A 24,327-nucleotide genomic window follows, 5' to 3' on the forward strand; every position below is an offset into this window, starting at 1 on the left:
AGTGAAAGAAAAAAACCATATGATTATCTCAATAGATGCAGAGAAAGCCTTTGACAAAATTCAACACCAATTTAAACTCTTCAGAAACCAGGCATAGAAGGAATATACCTCAACATAATTAAAGCCATATATGATTAACCCACAGCATACATTATCTTAACTGGCAAAAACTTGAAAGCATTTCTTCTAAAATCAGGAAAAAAACAAGGGTGGCCACCACTGTTCAACACAGTTTTGAAGTCCTAGTCACAGCAACCAGAGAAGAAAAAGAAATAAAAATAATCCCGATTGGAAAAGAAGAAGTAAAACTCTCACTGTTTGCAGATGACATGATCCTCTACATTGAAAACTCTAAAGACATCACCAGAAAACTACTAGAGGTAATCAATGAATATAGTATAAGTTACAGCATATAAAATTAATACATAGAAATCCCTTGCATTCCTATACACTAACAATGAGAAAATAGAAAGGTAAATTAAGGAAACAGTCCCATTTACCCTTGCAATGAAAAGAATAAAATACTTAGGAATAAATTTAGCTAAAGAAACAAAAAGCCTATATATAGAAAACTATAAAATAATGATGAAAGAAATCAAAGATAACACAAATAGATGGAGAAATATGCCATGTTCATGGATTAGAAGAACCAATATAGTGAAAATGAGTATACTACCCAGGGCAATCTATAGATTCAGCATAACCCCTATCAAGCTACCAACTGTATTTTTCACAGAACTAGAACAAAGAATTTCACAATTTGTATGGAAACACAAAAAACCTCTAATAGCCAAAGCAATCTTGAGTGGAACTGAAGGAATCAACCTTCATGACTTCAGACTATACACAAATCCACAGTCATCAAGACACTATAGAATTGGCACAAAGACAGACATATAGATCAATGGGATGAAATAGAAAAGCCCAAAGATAAATCCACGCATCTATGGACACCTTGTGTCTTCCCTGGTGACTCAGACGGTAAAGGGTCTGCCTACAATGCAGGAGACCTGGGTTCAACCTCTGAGGGAAGAAGATCTCCTGGAGAAGGAAATGGCAACCCACTCCAGTATTTTTGCCTGGAAAATCCCATGGATGGAAGAGCCTTGTAGACCACAGTCCGTGGGATCACAAAGAGTCAGACACAACTGAGCGACTTCACTATGGACACCTTATCTTGACAAAGAAGGCAAAAGCAAACAATGGAGAAAAGACAATCACTTAACAAGTGGTGCTGGGAAAACTGGTCAACCACCTGTAAAAGAATGAAACTAGAACACTTTCTAATACTATACACACACACACACACACACACACACACACACACACACAAACTCAAAATAGATTAAAGATCTAAAGGGAAGACCAGAAACTATAAAACTCTTAGAGGAAAACATAGGCAGAACACTTTCGGACATAAACCACAGCAAAATCCTCTATGACTCACCTCCCAGAGTAATAGAAATAAAAACAAAAATAAACAAAAGGGGCCTAATTAAACATAAAGGCTTTTGCACAATGAAGGAAATTATAAGCAAGATGAAAAGTCAGCCTTCAGAATGGGAGAAAGTAATAGCAAATGAAGCAACTGACAAAGAATTAATCTCCAAAATATATAAGCAGCTCATGAAAATCAATAACAGAAAAATAAATTACCCAATCAAAAAGTGGGCCAAAGCACTAAACAGACATTTCTCCAAAGAAGACATATAGATGGCTAACAAACACAGGAAAAGATCTTCAACATCCCTCATTATCAGAGAAATGCAAATCAAAACCACAATGAGGTATCAACTCTCACCAGTCAAAATGGCTGCCATCAAATATTCTACAAACAGTAAATGCTGTAGAGGGTGTGGAGAAAAGGGAATCCTCTTACACTGTTGGTGGAAATGCAAACTAGTACAGCCACTATGGAGAACAGTGTGGAGATTCCTTAAAAAACTGGAGATAAAACTGCCCTGTGACTCAGCAATCCCACTGCTGGGCATATGCACAGAGGCAACCAGAATTGAAAGAGACACATGTGCCCCAAAGTTCATTGCAGCACTGTTTACAATAACTAGGACATGGAAGCAACCTAGATGTACAAAGGCAGATGAATGGATAAGGAAGTTGTGGTACATAAACACAATGGAATATCATTCAGCTATAAAAAATAAAGCATCTGAGTCAGTTCTAATGGGGTGGATTAAACTAGAGCCTATTATACAAAGTGAAGTAAGTCAGAGAAATACCAATACAGTATATTAAAGCATATATATGGAATCTAGAAAGATGGTAACTATGACCCTATATGCAAGACAACAAAAAAAAGCACAGATGTAAAGAAAAAATTTTGAACTCTGTGAGAGAAGGTGAGGGTGGGATAATTTGAGAGAACAGCATTGAAACATGTGCATTACTATGTGTAAAATAGATGACCAGTGTAAGTTCGATGCATGGAGGGCACTCAAAGCTGGTGCTCTGTGAAAACCCATAGGGATGGGATGGGAGGGAGGTCCAGGATGGGGGGACACATGTACACTGCTGGCTGATTCATGCCAATGTATGGCAAAAAACTACCACAATATTGTAAAGTAATTAGCCTCCAGTTAAAATAAATAAATAAATTGTAAAACAAAAACAAAAACATTGTGTCTGCCATTAATGTGACTTCAAGTCAGCTGGGCAAATAAACATGTCCATAAGAAGGCTTCCCTGATAACTCAGTTGGTAAAGAATCTGCCTGCAATGCAGAAGACCCTGTTGGATTCCTGTTTTGGGAAGATCTGCTGCAGAAGGGATAGGCTACCCACTCCAGTATTCTTGGGCTTCCCTTGTGGCTAGCTGGTAAAGAATCTGCCTGCAATTCAGGAGACCTGGGTTCAATTCCTGGGCTAGGAAGATTCCCTGGAGAAGGGAAAGGTTACCTTCTCCAGTATTCTGACCTGGGAAACACCCTGACTGAGAAACTTTCACTGTCACTTTTCACAAGAAACAAACAGAGACCAAAAAAAAAAAAAAAAAAGTATGAGAAAAAGGAAATGAGGATAGACATTTTCTATATTTGACTTAAATGTCCTAAACTATGAATATGGACTTTAAAGCATGACTCTGAAATAGAAATTAATCAGGATTACCAGTGAATCACTATATTTAGAGAAGCTCACGACTAAATAAAAGGCATGCAACAAATCTACTGAACATAATAATTGTGTTAGACTTCCAACATCCATAACGCATAGCACATGTTCACACAGGATTTACTACTAAAACTTAATTACACATAAAGTCAAGTGTGTCATCCTTTTACTTTATATAGTAAACAGATGCTGTATAGCAGAATTAACCTTTATCATACTATCCCCCCATATCCCTTATTATCTGCAACCTAAATACAAGGAAGAAACTCAGATATAAAGAATCATATTCTGTTCAATATGTTATTCTTCCAAGGTAAATATAGACAGACTTTTAGACTTAAAGGAAATAAAGCTTCTAGTCCCAGTTGAACCAGTGTCGTGTTGACTTTTATAAATCTGATGTCTCAAACTTATATTAGTTTTGGCATTTTCTAGCTACTACCTCACTTACAGAAATAAAATGAGGTTGCTTGTAAATATCTTGTAGAGAAAAGGTTTTGATTTCTTTTCACTTTTTCTTTTATTTTTTACCTTCAGCTATATACAGTGAATATATATACTCAACAGCCAGACTGTCTGAATTCAAATTCAGGCTCCATGATTTATAAGATATATTACTTTAAGTAATTGACTTATTTCTGTGTCTTAGTTTTCCTCATTTGGAGAATGGTAATAATAATACCTAATCCATAAGGACATGTTACCCAAGAAGGTTAACAAATTTTCAGTGATTAGACCAAGGCTTTGCATTTAATGAGGGTTAAATAACTGTTAATTGTTATTACTCTTGATGCTGATAAGTGTCATGATTTCTCATTCATTTAAAAATTTTATAATTTTTAAGCATATATCTGAAGAAATCCATAACAGAAAGAAAGCCCCTCCTCTCAAGTTCTTAATTCTCAATTTCTTTCTTAAATTAAATTGATCATAGACAAGCAAAAGGAACACCTTCACAAAATATGACCCGAGTAATAGGCTTTATTTAACAAAGAGTAAATTGCTCCTGAGCAGATTTCCTAACATGACTTGAGAGATCAGCCAAGCAGGAGTGAGCTGGTTCCAACACCTCAGTACAATGCTAATGACTTTTTCATGTTGAATTAATAGGATTGAAATATTTGTGATTTCAGCAGCTGTTGGGAACAGTGGGAGAGCTTCCACCAACACACTGACAGCCTTGTGCCCTCACATGGCTGTGTTTAGATAAAACAGGAATGCTAACAGTCTATGGTAAGTTAATCTTAAATTAATAATAATTATTTCCCCCAAGGCAGATATCTAACATCTCCTCCATCCCTTGGAGAAATTGTATGTAATTTTTATGTGTGCATGAAAGGGTAATTTTTTGTGCACATAAAGTAAAATTTGTGTTTCAAAGCAGGTGAGTGGCTAGTGTGTAGTTGTCTATTAATTATCACAGCAAGAAATGATTAAGATTTGCCAATATGGAGAACATTTTTACTTTGCTCAGCACATTACTACCCTGTTAGATCCTTTCACTGGCTCCCAATTACCTCCTCTTTATAAAATTTAAATGCTTTTTTTCTATACCTTTATTGATCTTTTCTCCTCGTGGAAATACTACTGATTCATTCCTGCCATTTTTCCCAACACAATGATATATTCAGTTGAATCATTTTTTTCTTACTTCACTCTGTCTCCATTCATTTGGCCTTATGAGTATCTTTTACATATCTCTCATTTGTCTATTCTTTTAACTTAAAATTATGAAGAATGTAATGAGAATGTTTGTATTGTACTCTGCTTATTAACACTTAACTATATGGCAATGTTAATAGGAGGAATAAAAAGAAAGTTCAAATATGGATGCAAACTTTAATTTTTGGAATAATAATTAATAAATAAATAATAAACAGAATAAGGAGACATAGGGATGACAGAAAAGGAATAAGAAAGGGATTTGTGCCATCTAGTAAAATGTCTCCAAAGCAAACAGGCGCAGAAACTCACCCAAAATTTCTAAAATGAAATTCTGAAAATATGAATATAAATATATTAATTCATATCAAATATAAGTAGGGTCATTTTCCTAAAAGTTATTATTTCATCTATTCTTCTTTTAATAAGGCCATTTGGCATAAAACTTCTTTAAAAATAAATAGCAATATTTTCACTCCAGAAAGGCAAATTAAAATGTGTATAACCAAAACCACATTAATTTTTTTAAATTACTTTGGTAAAAGGTGATTTATGTTTTAGAGAACCAGTATTAGAAGAAACAAATATTATGATGTTTGACAGTTTATATAATAAGTGCTTAGAATTACTAAATATTGTCCCTCCTCCCCAACTTACATAGTTCGGTAGAATACTTGCTCATTTCCCTCCTAAATATCAAAGTGTAAAAATAATATTATAAAAATGTCATGCAGAACCATGTTTTTATGCTGAAAAATAGGATGCCTAAATCTGTCATATATATGACATAACCCTAATGCTTTTCATTAGAGTATTTTTATTGTGATCATATGTGTCTTTTGTTCAAACTGCACCCTGGAGAGAAAAAGATGATTCATCAGTGCTAGATATACTTATGAGAGAATATATTAAACTGGAAATGAAGCTTTTGACAAAAAAATTGAGAATTTAATTGTTTAGTAGTGTCTTTTTCCCCAGTGTATGTGTTTGTATATATGTATAATCTAAATGAAATATCTTAAAGGTATAATTTACAGGCATTTACACACACAGACACATACAATGAAGCACATGTATAAATGTGTAATTTCCATATTATAATGGAAGACAAGATTTTTCTGCTTCATAAAAATATGAAGATAATCACTAATTGTGGTGTCTAACCTCTAAAACTGCACTGTCAGACATTGTTCTTTATGCAGTAATTAGAAAGAGACCATAGCATTGATACTGTGAACTTTTCAATGTAGTTCAGGAAATAGTGTGATAAAACCAGTTAAAACAAAAACATTTAAGAAGGTAAGGAAACTATTAAAGCCAGTTCATTAGACCTTCATATTTTGGTTTCTTTCATATTGAACATGCACATCCAAGCAGAAAAACTTGAATTGCTGATCTATGCCAAATTGTGAATTTATATTTTAGAGGAAGGTTAGCTTTAGAGTGCTGATTATACATAGATAAGGCTTATCCTAATGATTTAAACAGTTGTTAGGAATTATAGAAATCTAAACCAAAAACAATACATGGATTCTTTTAGAATTAGGTTTCATTATTGTTTTGACACCTTTAATGAGATCAATTTTATTTTGTGCATGTCTCAATTGGTTTATGCTGTTGTCAAAAGTCAAATTCATCCCTGAAGCTGTTGAATGCACAGTAGTTAAGCGAGGTTCAGAACTTTCTCCAGTTCTGAAACTACCCAGACTGTTCAAGTATCTCTAAGATAATTTTCTAGAAGAGGAAACCAATGATAAAAATTGTACTACTGCTGATGAAATGCTAGACTCTCATTAACAGTCATCATTATTAAACCATAGAGGATGGGCACCCACTTAAACTCAGGTAGATGAGCCCCTCATCTAGATAATTGACTCTTTAGCAGCACACAGAATTTCATCTTCTAACTGCCCTTATCTACAAATAATATGATATGAGTGTGGGGAGCATTCTAGTGACATCTGCAGTATATAACAAATATACCTGTTTTAAGTTCTGCAGGTATTTTGACAATCAACAGCTGTGATGCTAGGATGATCAAATCCACCTGCACCCTCCTGCACCCACCCCAGGAATAATAACAACAAATACTACAACATAATCAACAATCATCTATGAAGCACTTACCATCTGTCAATTATATGTTTTTATCCTTAGAAAACCACTATTACATAAACATTACAATTTGATTTTGCACATGAGAAAACTGTAATTTAGGTGCCAAGGATATAATCATATTAAGAAAGGTTGGTACCATTGCAATTCAATTTAACTCCAGAATCAGTCATCTTAAACACAGTACAATACTATCTTTCCCATTTCAATACCAGAATTTAGAAGATGTCTCTAACATATTTTAAGGTGAATATGCACAATTCCTAAACTCAGGGTTCATGTCTGTACTAGAAGTTGGCCACTTATCCCTTACCATACATGCCTCTAGGTTGCAAGCCATCCTCTGGTTTAAGTCATGCTTTAGGAACATAATGAACTGGGAAATAAATCTACTCGAGAATCACAGACACCAGACACTGACCCATCACTTCCATGTTAGTTCTAGATTCTACAACAAAAATGCCCTGCCAGAGTAAGCACAAAACAGTGTCAGTACAATGAAAATCATTTTGTCAATCTCTGTCTCTCTGTGTGTGCATATATATATATATATATATATATATATATATATATATATATATATATATGCACTATATACACAATGGTCTATGTGGGAGATTATGTTGTCCTGATATAAGGAAATGGCAAGAAGGATGGAGGCAATTAGGAAGTAAATAGAGAATGCTTAAGAACAGATCAAAAGTAGCCGTTGATCAGGGAGAAACAGAAGATGCGTCTGAGGCTAATCTGGTAAATTTTATTGTTCTGTGTTGTTGTTTAGTCACTAAGTCATATCCGACTCTTTGTAGCCCTCCAGGCTCCTCGGTCCATGGGACTTCCCGGGCAAGAATACTGGAGTGGGTTGGCATTTCCTTTTCCAGGGCATCTTCCCAACCCAAGGATTGAACCTGTGTCTCCTGCATTGGCAGGAGGATTGTTTACCACTGAGCCCTCGGGGAAGCCCAGATAAGATAAATCAGGACTGGCTATATAATTTCTGGATCCCGTTGCAGAATATGGGGCCCTTTGTTCAAAAGTATTATGAATTCCAAGAAGGCAACAGCTGAGCATTAAATCAAGCATAGAGTCCCTCCGCAGGTGGGGTTCTGGGCAACCGCCTGGATCACACACCCATGAAAGCAGTCCTGGACAAACTCATCAGTTTGTCGGAACATAAAATGGTGATACAAAAGAAAAGTTGAAAATGTTAATCAACATTTTAAATAAATTACACACTAAAAGATAAGATAAACAAGAGAGAATCTCTTACATGGCCTCCTCTTCTGTCCCCAGGCGGACTGCTTTCAGCTGTCTTTCCTAACAAACTTTGCCTCTTACCCAAGGACTGGACAGACCTCCCCACCAAGGCTTGGCTCTGTGGGAAAGAGAAAGAGCACACCACTGCACTGAGATCCCTGCAACTGTTTTGTGCCTTCACAATCGAAAACCCGTGTGTGCATGTGTGTGTAAGGAGGATAGGAAGAGGCTGTCACTGTCTTGCCTTCTTCTTCAGCCTGGTATTCTCCAATACCTCCCTTGTTCTGGTGTGGCTGAGGTTACCCCTCACAACACTGCACCAAGCATGGTATTGCTGGTGAGCCAGGGACAACTTCTAGTCTTCTAGAGCCAGTGTAAAGCATTCATATGCATGTTGCCCTACTCTGAATCCTATCCTTGGGGTTGACATCTATCAGAGATTACACAAAGTGGGTGGGGAAGCTTTCTTAGCCTTGCAGATAAGTGCAATATTCACAGTCCAGGAGTTGAGACACAATGTTATGTATATCTTTTCCTCAGTCTATAGTCAAAATCAAAGCACATTCCCTTTTCAATAGGGTAAGGCTGTGCTATCCTTTCAGAGAACAGATAGCTTTTAAACACCTAGTATGTGTCTTATTTTACTGTGGGTGTGTGCAAATGGAGCAGAGGGCACGGGAAGGTAGGACCTGTGCTGTGGGAGTAGAAGTGGGGACTTTCTGCCAGAGGGCTTAACTCCGCAAGCTCGCATTAGGGGGATAAACGTGGCCTATTGCCCTGTCACTGCTAATGGAAGGCCTGGAGGGGCAGAGAAAGCATCTCCTCATTGTGTAAAAGAGGCCTCAACTAGGAAGTGCTTTCTGCTTCTCTCTACACCCTCCATCACTGAAGCTGCCTTTGTTTTCATGACAATAAAGTGCCATATCTCCCATCCCCCCAAATCCATCACTGTAAAAAGAAAGAAAAGAGAAATCATAAAAGCATAAATTAGAATGCCAAAGAACATCTACTATAACAAAAGATGACAAATATAATCAGCTGAAATTAATCCATTAAAACAAAAAGTTTATCTTTAGTTTTTTTTTTAATCTAAATATGTTTTACTCAATATAAACATAAGGAGGCTCAGAAATTAAATTTCAGAATAAATATGAAAATGAAATGAGCATAATTATATCTGTAAAGATTAGCAAAAGGAAGCAGGGGTGTCTGTAGTATTAATAACAAACTAACATTGGAAGCTTTGGAGGCTGGATGATGTGTTTTACATCTAAGTGTATTGTATAGCATTTGTATTGAATGAGTACTCATTCATGAAGAAAAACAGGAACTAGCTGAAACACAAGGAACGCTTCAATTCTGCATAAAACACCAGTTTATAACAGCGAACAATAGACCAGGCATTCTAATCCTTTTCCTTTATGTTTTTACTAAGTTCTCTCCTCTGCCTTTTAACATTCCCACCCCTTCTTCAAGGACTGAAGTTTTCCTTAGCATCTATATTTCATAATAACATAGGTACCTTGCAAGTTCTGAAGTAGAGCAAATAGACTGGCAATTAATCAAATATACTTTATTTCATTTTATAGACACATGAAAAGGAATGGCGTTTTGCCCCCTGGCACAATTCTTCTATCTCCTGTTACTGTTTGGATCTCCCAATGACTTCAAAGAGAAATTTTCTCTGGGAGAAGTGAGCAAGGTTTGTAATATATAAATCTAAGTTTTTAAATGTCAAGGCATAAAGTAACAAAGATTCACTTTTTTAAACTATTAAAAAAGGACAACAAAACTAACTTAAAAAATCCTTCCATTATTAAAATCTCTTGCCCTTACTGTTAAAAACAAAATCTCACTAAGTGCAGACACCAGTAATGTATGATTTGTACAGTTCTATGGTAACTTAACAATTCTGGAGTATTGTAGCAATCTCTCAAAAGCAAGCAACTGAAATGTCATTCATTCTAAAGCAGCGCTGTACTGTCTTCAACATAATCATGGACATATTCCTGCACTGCCCGGTATGGTAGCCACCAGCTTTTTGTGCCTATTTAACAGTTGATTTATTGCAAGTACAACTGAGGAAACAAAAGTTTGATTTATTCAGCTAATTTGAATTATTTTAACTAATTTGCATTTTAAAAGCCACATGTGTACATTGGCCACCACCGCTCTACTCTTGCTTTCACTCTTGCAGTTGGTGATCTGTTGGTAGGTGTGCAGTGAACAGGGGACCTTAGAACTTATGGTCTGGTGCTGGTGACAATGAACACTAAAGAAATCAACAAAGAAATCTCGAATGAGAGTTGATAAGAAGAAAAACATGATACAGATTCATATCTGTATTCCCAAATATTCTTTAGTTGGTTCTCAGTACAATTTTGTTAGAAGAATGCTTCGCTTAAAATAAAAATTAATGGGAAGATGTCATCCAATTAAGAAAACTGGCTCAGAGGACCCTGACTGGAGGGTGAGCAGAGCCATCTGTCTGTTCCATTCTCTCTGCTTCACTTGTGCTGACAATATTCCCACTCTCAAATCAACTCTACATATTAAAATTTTAATTCATTGACCCAAAGCTCAACACTGCTTAACCATTCTAAATAAATGATACTATCCTCGTGCTTTAAGCAGTGTGGCAAAAAAGCACAAAATATGCCATAATTTGTTTGGATATAAGACGTCCAGGCAATCAAAACTGCCAAAAACACACATGGGGACAAATTAAAATTGTGAACAAAAATTTTCATGTTTTTGTTAGTTTTAGAAATTCACTAATTATTATTTTTTTTCTTCAAATTTCCAATATTATGCAGTTGCCCTCTGTTTCTTCCTGAACTTCTCTTTCTTCATTGAGCAGTTTTCTGACTTTTCCATCATGCTCTTTGCTGGAAGAGTTGTATGGATGTGTGTGGGTGAGCAGACCTCGCTGTGGCAGGGAAGAGGTCAACTCACTTCTGAAGCAAATCTTGTAGTCCAAGCTTTCAATACACATTTATGAAAAGAAAAATATGCCATTCTATACTTAACTTGGAGAAGGAAATGGCAACTCACTCCAGTACTCTTGCCTGGAAAATCCCATGGACAGAGGAGCCTGGTAGGCTACAGTCCATGGGGTCGCTAAGAGTCGGACATGACTGAGTGACTTCACTTTCATGCATCGAATAAGGTAATGGCAATCCACTCCAGTGTTCTTGCCTGGAGACTCTCAGGGACGGGGAGCCTGGTGGGCTGCCGTCTATTGGGTCGCACAGAGTCGGATATGACTGAAGCGACTTAGCAGCAGCAGCAGCAGCATACTTAATCTATACATGCTATAGGAATCCCAAATCCTTGAGAATTCCTAAGGAAGCAAGATGCTGGTGCCTAATTATGTAATAAATGCATTAACCAGATGAAACTGATATAAGTAAAAATGTATCAATAATTTATTTTAAAAACTAAAATGAATAGCTCTTTCTAGATTAAAACCATAGATCATGTTGGTAATTCATTGCCTTATTTTTTTTGTGAGAAGTACTAACCAAGAAAGTACTTGGTGCTAGAGAAGACTCTTGAGAGTCCCTTGGACAGCAAGGTGAGCAGACCCGTCAATCCTAAAGGAAACCAAACTTCATTGGAAGCATGGATGATGAAGCTGAAGTTCCATTACATTGGCCACCTGATACAAAGAGTTGACTCATTGGAAATGACCCTGATGCTGGGAAATATTGAGGGCAAGAGGAGAAGGAAGTGACAGAGACTGAGATGGTTGTATGGCATCATCAACTCGATGGACATGAATTTGAGAAAACTGCAAGAGATAGTGAAGGACAGGGAAGCCAGGCTGCAGTTCATGGAGTTGCAAAGAGTCAGGCAAGATTGAAGTGACTTAGCATGTATGCACACATGCTGAAATTTATATACAATAAATATATATGTAAAATTTATTTCATATGAAGAAACTTTATCAGTGATGAATGAATTGCATGCATTGTTACAAAGTGGAAGGTATTTGCAAGAAATCACTTATCTCAAGCTTGCAATGTGCTTTGGGGATGTTTAGCTGTTTTTCCTTCTATGAGAAGTTAATATTCAAATAATCTCTAATGAAACTCTAATGTTAAAATTTTAAAATACTTTAATTGAAGGACCAAACATTTGCTGATGCCAGAGTAGTAACATAAAGTTTCATATTTTATAATTATGAGAGTTGAATAAAATCATTTTTATCCTAATAATCTTAAGAGGCAGATATTATCCCATTCATATAGAGAAGGAAATTAGCACCTACACATATTTACTAGATTAACTATACCACAGAGATAGCAGACTATAAATACTTTTTAGAGCTAGGACTGTCCTATTCTTTAATGAACCTACAGTACTTAGTTAAGAGACTGACTGACATATTGTAAGTATGCAGTATATGTCTGTTCAGTTGAAATAATGTATTGGAGTTGGGAATAAAAGAATTTTGGGCATTAAAACTCATCTTTCCACTGTATTGTATAACACTTTGCTAAATAAAGGGATAAGTATTTTTGTCACAAAAAATAGGTGTCCACTGCTTTGCAGATCCCTCTTGCTTAACTTTCTTTAATGTGAAAAAACATTTTTGATTTTCTGAATCCATAGTAAGTATATTCTAAAAGAACTATAAAACCAACTTAAATCAGGGGGTCTAAAGTATTGGAGAATGCAAGAGAGGAATCTTATAAATCTATCACCTGAGGAAATAAAAAGTATATGCCCTAGATTTGGAAACGTCCAGGAAAATAAGGATGAACAAAAAAGTAAAAGAGCACAAGGGGAAAATTACAATTAATGAGAAATCAACACATACAGGGCAATTCTCCAGGGCTTTGTTCCAGTGACTATGGAACAGGAGACCTCTGCACTTGAGTGGCTCTCTGTACATGTCAAAATCTTTTGCACCCCTTGAAGTTCTCAGCAGGGTACCTTATTAACAACAAGTGCTGAGTATATTTGGTCATATCTTGATTAATACCATAGAGCTGCAGAAGGCCAGAGTAAACAGCTGTATTACTCAAGGGAGTGAAGATATGGCTGAAATTAAGGTAGCCTAAAATTAGACTTAGACCTACATACTCATAATTAAATGCCTATTGTGGGTGAAGCAGTATATTAAATTCTTAAAAAGAAACAATTTGTCAGTTCAGAATTAGTATATCTAAAAATGATGAGGAATATAAGTAAGATGAATATGAACATGTTTGCCAAATTGTAGCATATTAGAGCAATGAACAATCAAGTATATTATGAAGAAGATTAAGATAAATGGATATTTTTGTCATCCATGAGTTACCTTATTAAAGTGTCTGTCATACAAGATTATAAAGTCTGAACAATACAAATAATTTTAGGAATTCTATTGGATGATTCACCAGTGTTCATTATTAAAGATAACAGAAAGATAAAAGATCCATAACCTCATACATTACTATCAAGGAGGTCAACAGATATTTTGCAGAAGTATCTTTGATGCATAGCAGAATGAACCATATCAGCTGCACATAATGGGACTGTTAGTTCCAATTCCTTTGTTTTTAAGATTCATTTTTAAACCTCATCAGTTCGGTTCAGTTCAGTTGCTCAATCGTGTCCGACTCTTTGTGACCCCATGGACTGCAGAATGCCAGGCTTCCCTGTCCATCACCAACTCTTGGAGCTTGCTCAAATTCATGTCCATCAAGTCAGTGATGCTCTTCAACCATCTCATCCTCTGCTGTCCCCTTTTCCTCCTGTCTTCAATCTTTCCCAGCATCAGGGTCTGTTCAAATGAGTCAGTTTGTCACATCAGGTGGCCAAAGTATTGCAGTTTTAGCTTTAGCATCAGAACTTCCAATGAATATTCAGGACTGATTTTCTTTAGGATTGACTGGTTTGATCTCCTTGCAGTCCAAGGGACTCTCAAGAGTCTTCTCCATTCCACTGTTTAAGAGCATCAATTCTCTGGCATTCAGCTTTCTTTATAGTCCAACTCTCACATCCATACAAGACTACTGGAAAAACCATAGCCTGATACTCTTGTTCAAAAATCATATTTTTCTCTACGTCAAAGGGATCAAGGTGGATCTTGGAAATTGTACAAGTTCTGTTCTCTGCTTATTTGATAATAATAAAGTTGTAGCTGGCAATTATTGCCCATCTAAGGCCATATTTTTCACCACTTCTTCAGCTGTGTATGGTCACTTTTTTGATTTACAAACCAATTTGCATGTTAGATTCAAAATTCCTCCTCTCTGCCTTTTCCAGTGTGACATTGGTAAGCATCAGTTGATGATGCTGGAGCTGCCCTTACTGTGGGTCATTGAATAACTTCATAGAGAACACCGTTGGTTGACCTGGAATAGTTAATTTAGCCTATGAAAGTAAAATTATTTTACTTTATTCTTATTGTATCCCATAAGTCAAGGAATTATTTTTTTAGGTCTTGCTAAAAGCTTACTTTAAATTAATGATTACAATAATATAGTTTTGAGAGTTTAGGTCCAGGTTTCCTTAAATGATCATTTTTGGTTGTTTTATTCATTAAATAAATTTCTATGTGTCCTCATTTTTAAAAAATGAAAAAAAAGTTGCTAGAAGCTGTAAATGATGGAAATCAGACTAGAGAGTTTACCTTTGAGGATACAGGGCTAGAATTCAAATGTGCCTTGCCTTAGTTACTCAATCGAGTCCAACTCTGTCACTGGATGGACTGTAGCCCACCAGGATCCTTCTGTCCATGGGGATTCTCCAGGCAAGAACACTAGAGTGGGTTGCCATGCTGTCCTTCAGGTGATCTTCCCAACCCAGGGATCAAATCCATAACTCCCACATTGCAGGTGGATTCTTTTACTGCCTGAGGCAGCAGGGACCCCAAGAATACTGGAGTGGGTAGCCTATCCCTTCTCCAGGGGATCTTCCCTATCCAGCAATTGAACCAGGTTCTCTTGTACTGCAGGCAAATTCTTTACCTGCTGAGTTACCAGGGAAGCCCAAACACAGGTAAAACTGGAAAATAATATACAACTCAGGAAAGTCAACATACAAACAACAAGCTGTATTTCACAATTAGCAGTTGCATTGAAAGATAAAATCAGAACCAAATAAAAGGTGATATTTCATAGCAAGAATGTGAAATATGGAACCACAAAGGAAAAGAAAGTGAAGTTGGATTAGGATAAGGATGATTCCACTGAGGCCAATAGAATTTTTCATTCCAAATTTAAAATAGAGCTGATATAGCCAAATAAGTGTACCTTTGACCCTATCTCCTATTTTTTTAAAGAGATACCCAAAGAGAATTTCAAAAGAGAGTGTATTGTTGATCCTGTTCACAGCACCAATTGTCTTGCTGTTCACACTGTTTGCTAAACCCAGGGTAGGCAAGGTGAGAGCTAAGAAGTTTGAAGCAGATGTGAGGAGCCATGGGAGCTGCAGACATGTTTATTCTCTCCTTGCTGGCATGGCAGCTATAACACAACCTCATTCCTGGCTGAAGCAACATCGTAGGAGAAGCCACAACATAACCATAATATAGCCATAACATATCCTCATATACAACATAATTATTATGTTTCTCCAATGTAGCCCCAGTGCAGCAGCAGCCAGGGCTTTCATGGTGAAGCTTATATAGGCATACCACACAAAGTAACTCATGACCAAACAGGTATCTCATGACACACATGCCTAGTGCTATAAATGATCTCAGTTGTTAATAGTCATTATTTACAAAATGTGGGAGAGAGAGCTTGACCACAGAATCTTGGCTAATTTGCTCTCTCCCCATGGAGAGGAAGAAGAAATTATGCTATCGCACTAAGTAGAGAGGGATGAGAAGGAATTTTTATTAGAAGTGTGATTTAATAGGAGTGGTGAGATACAGTCAAGGTCAATGGCAGAGACCCCATGCAGAAGACAATCACAAGACTCAGTCTGTGCTTCCAACAAGTCCTGGGCCAAGGCCGTCTGGCCTAAATCCCAAACTTAGTTTAATGGTATGTCTGAAGAATTTAATCTCTTTAATAGTGAAAACTGGACAATTGCATATAGGGTCTTTTATATTTCCTAAACAGGTGAAATATGACAATGTCTCCAAAGTGAAAATAAAAATCTAATGATCAATTATACACACAAACATACACATGCATGTGTACAACAAAAAGCAAACAGAAGCTCTTCAATCTCATTCTGTCTTTAGAGAATGTTTTATTTCAGTTAAAGTCAAGGTCAATTAAAACATAAGGTCCCGGCAATAAGCAGCTCGTGGCTCAGACAGAAGTTAACTCAATTCAGTTACTTTGGGTTATAGTTATTAGCATTTACACATAAAACTTTCCATACAGATTATATGAGATGTTCCAACTCTAGACCTTAAAACAACTATAGATCATGAAGTTACATCTCCATTAGACTAAAGGTTAAATGGTTTGAAGAAAGGAATAGGATTTCCCATAACACAATGTAATTTTATAATTTAGCTTTAAAAAATCTGTTTTCCAAAACAAAAAAGAAAAAATGAGAGAAAGGAACAACACAATTATTCTATGTCCTCTAACACAGATCTGTACAATGGAGTTCAAAGTCATGTCCAGGGCAAGTTCAATAGCACAGAAGGCTGCAGTTAATCATTTCAGCTTTACCAGCGTGGCACACAGTGATTTCTGAGCAAGTAAAGGAGAGATTGATGCTACTCAAAATTCTATTACAGCTTTGTGTCATTGTTAATGATGTCCATTAAGAAAACCCTGATTTATTGATATTTTCCATATATACATAAATATTTATGGCTTCCCAGATGGCACTAGTGGTAAAGAACCCAGCTGCCAATGCATGACATGTAAGAGACATGAGTTTGATCCCGGGGTCGGGAAGATTCCCTGGAAAAGAGCATGGCAACCCACTCTAGTATTCTTGGAGAACCCCATGGACAGAGTAGGTGGGCCTGAAGGTGGGCTAGAATCCATCGGGTCACAAAAAGTCAGACACAACTGAAGCGACTTAGCATGCATGCATGCATTCGAGAAGGAAATGGCATCCCACTCCAGTATTCTTGCCTGGAAAATCCCAGAGGCAGAGGGACCTGATAGGCTTCCCTCTATGGGGTTGCACGGAGTTGGACATAATTGAGGCGACTTAGCAGCAGTATATATATATATATATAAAACTTATCACTGTCAACTAATGTTATAACTGAGTTTTGTCAAGAGAACACACCTGCCAACACCTTTTCCCAAAAACACAAGAGACAGCTCTACACATGGACTACCGAATGGTCAATACTAATTTCAGATTGAATGTATTCTTTGCAGTCAAAGATGGAGAAACTCTATACAGACAGCAAAAACAGGACCTGGGGTTGACTGCGACTCAGATCAACAGCTCCTTATTCTAGCATTTAGGCTTAAATTGAAGAGAATATGGAAAATGACTAGACCATTCAGGTATGACTTAAATTGAATTCCTTATGATTACAAGTGGAGATGAAAAATAGACTCAAAGGATTAGATTTGGTAGACAGACTACCTGAAGAACTGTGGAGAGAGCTTCTTAACATTTTGCAGGAAGTAGTGACCAAAACCATCCCAAAGAAAAAGAACTGTAAGAAGGCAAAGTGGTTGTCTGAGGAGGCTTTATAAATAGCTGAGGAAAGAAGAGAAGAAAAAAGCAAGAGAGAAAGGAAAAGATATACAAAGTGGATGCAGAGTTCCAAAGAAGAGCAAGGAAAGATAAGAAGACCTTCTTAAGTGAACAATGTAAAGAAATAGAGGAAAACAATGCATGGGTTTGGATTTATGGCAGGCTCGTCCCCCTGGGCCTCTCATAGTGTCCCATGCCAGAGCAAACTCGGCCCTGAACCATTGCCTGGCCTCTGCCAGTAGGCTGCAGGCACTGAAGCGGGTTGCACAGTGGGGAAAAAAAAAAAAAAGAAATAGAGGAAAACAACAGAACGGGAAAGACTAGAGATCTCCTCAAGAAAACTGGAGATATCAAGGGAACATTTCAAGCAAGGATGGGCATGATAAAGGACAGAAACAGTAAAGACATAACAGAGGCAAAAGAGATTAAGAAGAGGTTGTAAGAATACACAAAAGAACATTGCAAAAATGGTCTTAATGACAGGGATAATCATGATGGTGTGGTCACTCACCCAGAGTCAGGAATCCTAGCATGTGAAGTCAAATGGACCTCAGGAAATATTACTACATACAAAATTAGTGGAGGTAATGGAATTCCAGCTGAACCATTTCAAATCCTAAAAGATGATGCTGTAAAAGTGCTGGGCTCAATATATCAGCAAATTTGGAAAATATAGCAGTGACCACAGGACTGGAAAGGTCAGTTGTCTCTCCAATCCCAAAGAAAGCCAGTGTCAAAAATATTCAAATTACCATAAAATTGCACTCATTTCACATGCTGATAAGGTTAAGCACAAAATCCTTTAAGTCAGGCTTCAGCACTATGTAAACTGAGAATTCCATATATTTAAGTTGAGTTTAGAAAAGGCAGAGGAACCAGAGATTAAGTTGCCAACTTTCCCCAGATCATAAAGAAAGGAAGAGAATTCCAGAAAAGCACCTACTTCTGCTTCATTGACTACAGTAACAACAAACTGTGGAAAATTCTTAGAGATGGGAAAGCCAGACCACCCTACCTGTCTCCGAAGAACAGTTGGAATCTTACATGGAAAAAGTGACTGGTTCAAAACTGGGAAAGCAGTATATCAAGGCTGTATATCATCATCCTCTTTACTTAACTTATATGCAGAGTACATCAAGCAAAGTGCTGGGTTGGATGAGTTCACAAGCTGGAGTCAAGATTGCTGGGGGAAATATTAACAACCTCAGATATGCAAATGATGCCATTCTCATGGCAGAAAGTGAAGAGGAACTAAAGAACCTCTTGATGAGGGTGAAAGAGAATGAAAAAGCTGGTTTAAAACTCAACATTCAAAAAACTAAGATCATGGTATCCGATCCCATCAATAGAAGGCTGAAAAGTGGAAGTAGTGACAGATTTTATTTTCTTGGACTCCAAAAACACTGTGGACAGTGGCTGCAGCCAGGAAATTAAAAGACTTTTGCTCTTTGGAAGGAAAGTTATGACAAACCTAATTAGCGTATTAAAAAGCAAAGGCAACACTTTGTTGACAAAGGTTCATATTGTCAAAGCTATGGCTTTCCCAGTAGTCATGAAGAGACATGAGAATGAGACCATAAAGAATGCCAAGCCCCAAAACAGTATACCAACGCATATATACGGAATTTAAAAAGATGGTAATGATAACCCTGTATGCGAGACAGCAAGAGAGACACAGATGTATTGAACAGTCTTTTGGACTCTGTGGGAGAGGGCGAGGGTGGGATGATATGTGAGAATGACATTGAAACATGTAAATTATCATATGTGAAACGAATCGCCAGTCCAGGTTAGATGCATGATATAGAATGCTCGTGGTTGGTGCACTGGGATGACCCAGAGGGATGGGATATGGAGGGAGGTGGGAGGGGGTTTCAGGATGGGGGACACATGTACATCCATGGTGGATTCAAGTCAATGTATGGCAAAACCAATACAATGTTGTAAAGTAAAATAAATAAATTAATTAATTTAAAACAATTTTTAAAAAAAGGAATGCTGAACCCCAAGTAATTGATATTTTCAAATGAGGGTACAGAAGACTCTTGAGAGTTCCTTGGACAGCAAGGAAATCAAATCAGTCAACTCTAAAGGAAATCAACCCTGAATATTCATTGGAAGGACTGATGCTGAAGTTGAAGCGCCAGTCCTCTGGCCACCTGATGAGAAGAGCTGACTTATTGAAAAAGACCCTGATGTTGGGAAAGATTTAAAGCAAAAGGACAAGAGGGTGGCTGAAGATGATATGGTTAGATGGCATCACAGATTCAATGGACATGAGTTTGAGCAAACTCTGAGAGACAGTGAAGAACAGGGAAGCCTGGCATTCTGCAGTCCATGGGGTTGCAAGGAGTTAGACATGACTTAGAACTCAAAAACAAGAGCAAGCCTTGAAATAGCACAAAAATATTCTCCTTATTGCTACACAGAACATATCCATTAGTTTAAAAATGTATGCATAGAGGACAAACACATGTGTTTAAAATAATTATCTTTATAATTTAAGAAACTTTGGGGGGAAAAAAAGTTGGGATTTTTTTTTTCCATATAACTTTTCCTTGTGGATCCTAAATTTGTGAATGTTTACTTTGGGGTATTTTTTGTATATGAAAACTCTTCATGTTAATAATCTTGGAATAGACTATTGAATAAAACTATCTTATGCAGAAAGTTGATTTATTGAGAACAGAGGCATCCAGTGATGAATGACTTGTTAGAAATAATAAAGCACCGTAGATGGGGTATGGGGAATCCCGGGTGGTGCTAGTGTTAAAGAATCTGCCCACCAACGCAGGTAGACTTAAGAGACGTGAGTTCAGTCCCTGGGTTGGGAAGATCCCCTGGAGGAGGGCACTGCAACCCACTCCAGGATTCTTGCCTGGTAAATCCCATGGACAAAGGTGACTGGTGGGCTATGGTCCACTGGATAGGAAAGAGTTGGACATGACTGAAGTGACTTAGCACACACACATAAACATAACAGAAGCAGAAAATATTAAGAAGAGGTGGCAAGAATACATAGAAGAACTGTACAAAAAAGACCTTCATGACCCAGATAACCACAATGGTGTGATCACTCATCTAGAGCCAGACATCCTAGAATGCAAAGTCAAGTGGGCCTTAGAATAACTACAAACAAAGCTAGTGGTAGTGATGGAATTCTAGTTGAGCTATTCCAAATCCTAAAAGGAGATTCTGTGAAAGTGCTACACTCAACATGTCAGCAAATTTGGAAAACAGTAGTGGTCACAGGACTGGAAAAGGTCAGTTGTCATTCCAATTCCAAACAAAGGCAATGCCAAAGAATTCTCAAGCTACTGCACAATTGCACTCATCTTTGCTAGCAAAGTAATATTAGCTCAAAATTCTCCAAGCCAGGCTTCAACAGTATGTGAACTGTGAACTTCCAGATGTTCAAGAAAAAACAGAGAAACCAGAGATCAAATTGCCAACATCTTTTGGATCACTGAAAAAATGAGAGAGTTCCAGAAAAACATCTGCTTCTGCTTTATTGACTACACCAAAGCCTTTGACTGTATGGATCACAATAAACTGTGGAAAATTCTTAAAGAGATGGGAATATCAGACCACCTTACTTGTCTCCTGAGAACTCTGTATGGAGGTCAAGAAGCACCAGTTAGAACCAGACATGGAACAACAGACTGGTTCCAAATCAGGAAAGGGGTACGTCAAGGCTGTATATTGTTACCCTGCTTGTTTAACTTGTACGCAGAATGCATCATGAGAAATGCTGGACTGGATGAAGCACAAGCTAGAATCAAGATTGCCAGGAGAAATATCAATAACCTCAGATATGCAGATGACACCACCCTTATGGCAGAAAGAGAACAAGGACTAAAGCACCTCTTGATGAAAGTGAAAGAGGAGAGTGGAAAAGTTGGCTTAAAACTCAACATTCAGAAAACTAAATGCTCAGAATGCTCAGGTTTAATTTAGAAAACAGCCACAATCTGGGTAGCAGCGAAGAATTAAATCAAGACCCATGACCATACCCCATGTACTGTGATCGGTTAGTTCATTAAAAATAATAAAATAGCAGCAATTCTACTCGCTTGACATAAACTGGTGAGACGTTTCAGGTTGTGATGCATCAAGAGAAAGAATTTACTATTAGAGAGGGGACGAAGGAAAAAGAGAGGAAAGAGAAGAGGAGAGGAAATGACAGAAGGGAGAACTGGAGTTCAGAAAACCATGGAGGAGTTTACAAGTGGTGACATCTCAATGATGGGTAGAAATTGTGCCATAATCAGCTGCTGTGGCAGTTGTTGAAAGTGTCCATAAAAAGACAGTTATCTGACCATGATCCTGCCAAGGTAGGAAGCTGGTGCTTAGCAAAGGGAGGTGCTGGAGACTCTCTCGAACAAATATAAATGTACACACAAATATAAATGTACCTAATCATTTCCAGACATAACTGAGAATTAGAAGAAGAAGTAACATAACCCAAGATCACAACCTAGATATGCCAAAACACATTTCTTATGAACAATTTTTTAAATTGGACTGTGGAGATAATTCTAATAGCCATCTACAGATCTGAATTTGGGAAATATAGTTCAGAGAGTAGAATAATGAGAAAAATAAGAAAAAATATGTGAAGGAGGAGGAAGAGAAGAAAAAGGCAGAGTTGATTAGGGCAGAGGAAAGGGGAGCCAGAAGGGGGAGAAGAGAGAGGAAAAGGGGAGAACAATAAACCTAGAAAATAGATTGCTCTTGATAGCATTAAATATTCTAACATTCTAACTCCCTTGTGTTCGGGAAATTCAGTTATTGAGATAGATGAGTCATCAGTGCTGCTAGATGTTTAAAGTTTCCTATGGAAAACAGTAAACCCAATATAAATGGAGATTTTAGTTTCCTCAAGAAATATGACTCACACTGGTATCAGCTATTGTAACATAGTGTAAGAGTACCACCTGGGGTTTTATTCAGTAAGCTTTTTGAACATCTGATGTAGTTGTCATTTGATTTTTCGGTGGGATTCTATAAGCAAAAGTAGGGGAATAACACTGCTTTCAAGCAAGTTAAGGGGTAAAACCAAGACCAGTGGTTTGAATGTTAAGAAATAAATTGACTTCTAAGTCAGATCTAGAGTCTAAAAACCTAGCTGAAGTAGAAACCTATTGAAAGAAAGATTGTGACAATTTGAAGAGGTATGGTTGACAAAGCAGCCAAGGAAAAGGAGTCACTGAAATATTCACTGGCAGTGACTTACAGATACTGTACTGGGGAGGTGATATCCATAAGACCAAAGGCAAGGTTGTGTAGGGAAACTGCAGATGTGAAAATTGAAAGCAAATTTTAGCCTAAGTTTTTATTTAGATCCTACTGCTGGGCTCCTTGATCACTAGTCACTAAACAGTATCCTGGCAATTTACTTTCCATGCAGTTTCCCATCTAAGAAAAATTGAGTCAAGATAGTGTGAATTTTGTCCGACAATGTTTTTTCAAATATTTTTCATTTAAACTTAAACACTGGAGATTCGGGTTCTTTTCTGTTAGCTCATGCCAGCTGCAGACTAAAATTCATACCCACCTTAAAAGTGATATATCCACTGATCCTTTTGAACTTTTAAAAAAAAGTGCCTAGTAGGTTCTTTTCAGGAAAGGAGTTGGTTACATTGACCAGATTGACAACAAAGGGCCAGAGTCTGTGTGACCTCTTTCTAATAATATTCACTAGAGGGTGGAATACAGGATAAAGTAATTCTGTTGAATGATGCTCAATATAGCTGTTTTGTTTTGTTTTGTTTTCTTCTTTTTCTTCTTCTTTTTCTGAAGTACTAAGGGAATGTCAATAGTAATCAGTCTTGTTGATGGCACAGTCCCTCTGCATAGATATTGAAAGTGATCCTTCTTTCACTTCTCTTAAAGAAAGACTATAAACATTTGTTGAAAGCTTTGTAAATCCATCAGACATTTACAAAAGAGCTGGAATTGCAGGGATTGTTAAGGCTGAGGACTACATCTCCTCAGTCTAGTAGAGTGGACAGACTTGAAAAGTAGAAATAGCAACAGAGTGTGATTGTTGATACCAGGAAAGAATATACACATGTGCTAAATTGCTTTAGTCATGTATGATTCTTTGTGGCCCTATGTACAATATAGCCTGCGAGGCTCCTCTGCCCATGGGTTTCTCCAGGCAAGAATACTGGAGTGGTTTGCCATTCCCTACTCTTATCTTACTGACACAGGAATCCAACCCAGGTCTTACATTGCAGACAGAAAGGAATATATGGGTCGACAAATCAACTTTTCAGTGGTAAAGACTAGAATTAAGAAAGTTCTGGTGTCAAGGTTTACCTTTCTAGAAGTTCCTAGTCAAGAACATTCAATGTTAGCATAAATCTAATATTTATAGATGTTTTGTGTATTTAATACTTTTATAGTTCATTGTTATCCTGGAAGATATTACATGTGTAAATATTTTCCTAATGGCACTGGTAGGTACAACTAAAGACACAAATAATTAAAGAAATTGAATTAAGTTTATATCTTGTGTGGTTAGCCAGATTTTCCA

At 37.1% G+C, this 24,327-nt stretch overlaps 1 protein-coding gene and 1 non-coding gene across 2 annotated transcripts in view; one reads left to right on the top strand and one right to left on the bottom strand.

Moving 5' to 3' along the window:
- Positions 1-24,327, bottom strand: part of LOC136144132 (protocadherin-9-like) — a 682,777-nt gene that overhangs the window by 499,794 nt on the left and 158,656 nt on the right. The gene's annotated exons all lie outside the window — the stretch shown is intronic.
- On the top strand, positions 17,926-18,058 carry LOC136144548 (small nucleolar RNA SNORA42/SNORA80 family). The gene has a single exon (XR_010658576.1). It is a non-coding gene; the product is annotated as a small nucleolar RNA SNORA42/SNORA80 family (small nucleolar RNA).

This window comes from Muntiacus reevesi, chromosome 11 (genome assembly GCF_963930625.1).
Source record: "Muntiacus reevesi chromosome 11, mMunRee1.1, whole genome shotgun sequence".
Taxonomy (NCBI): Eukaryota; Metazoa; Chordata; class Mammalia; order Artiodactyla; family Cervidae; genus Muntiacus; species Muntiacus reevesi.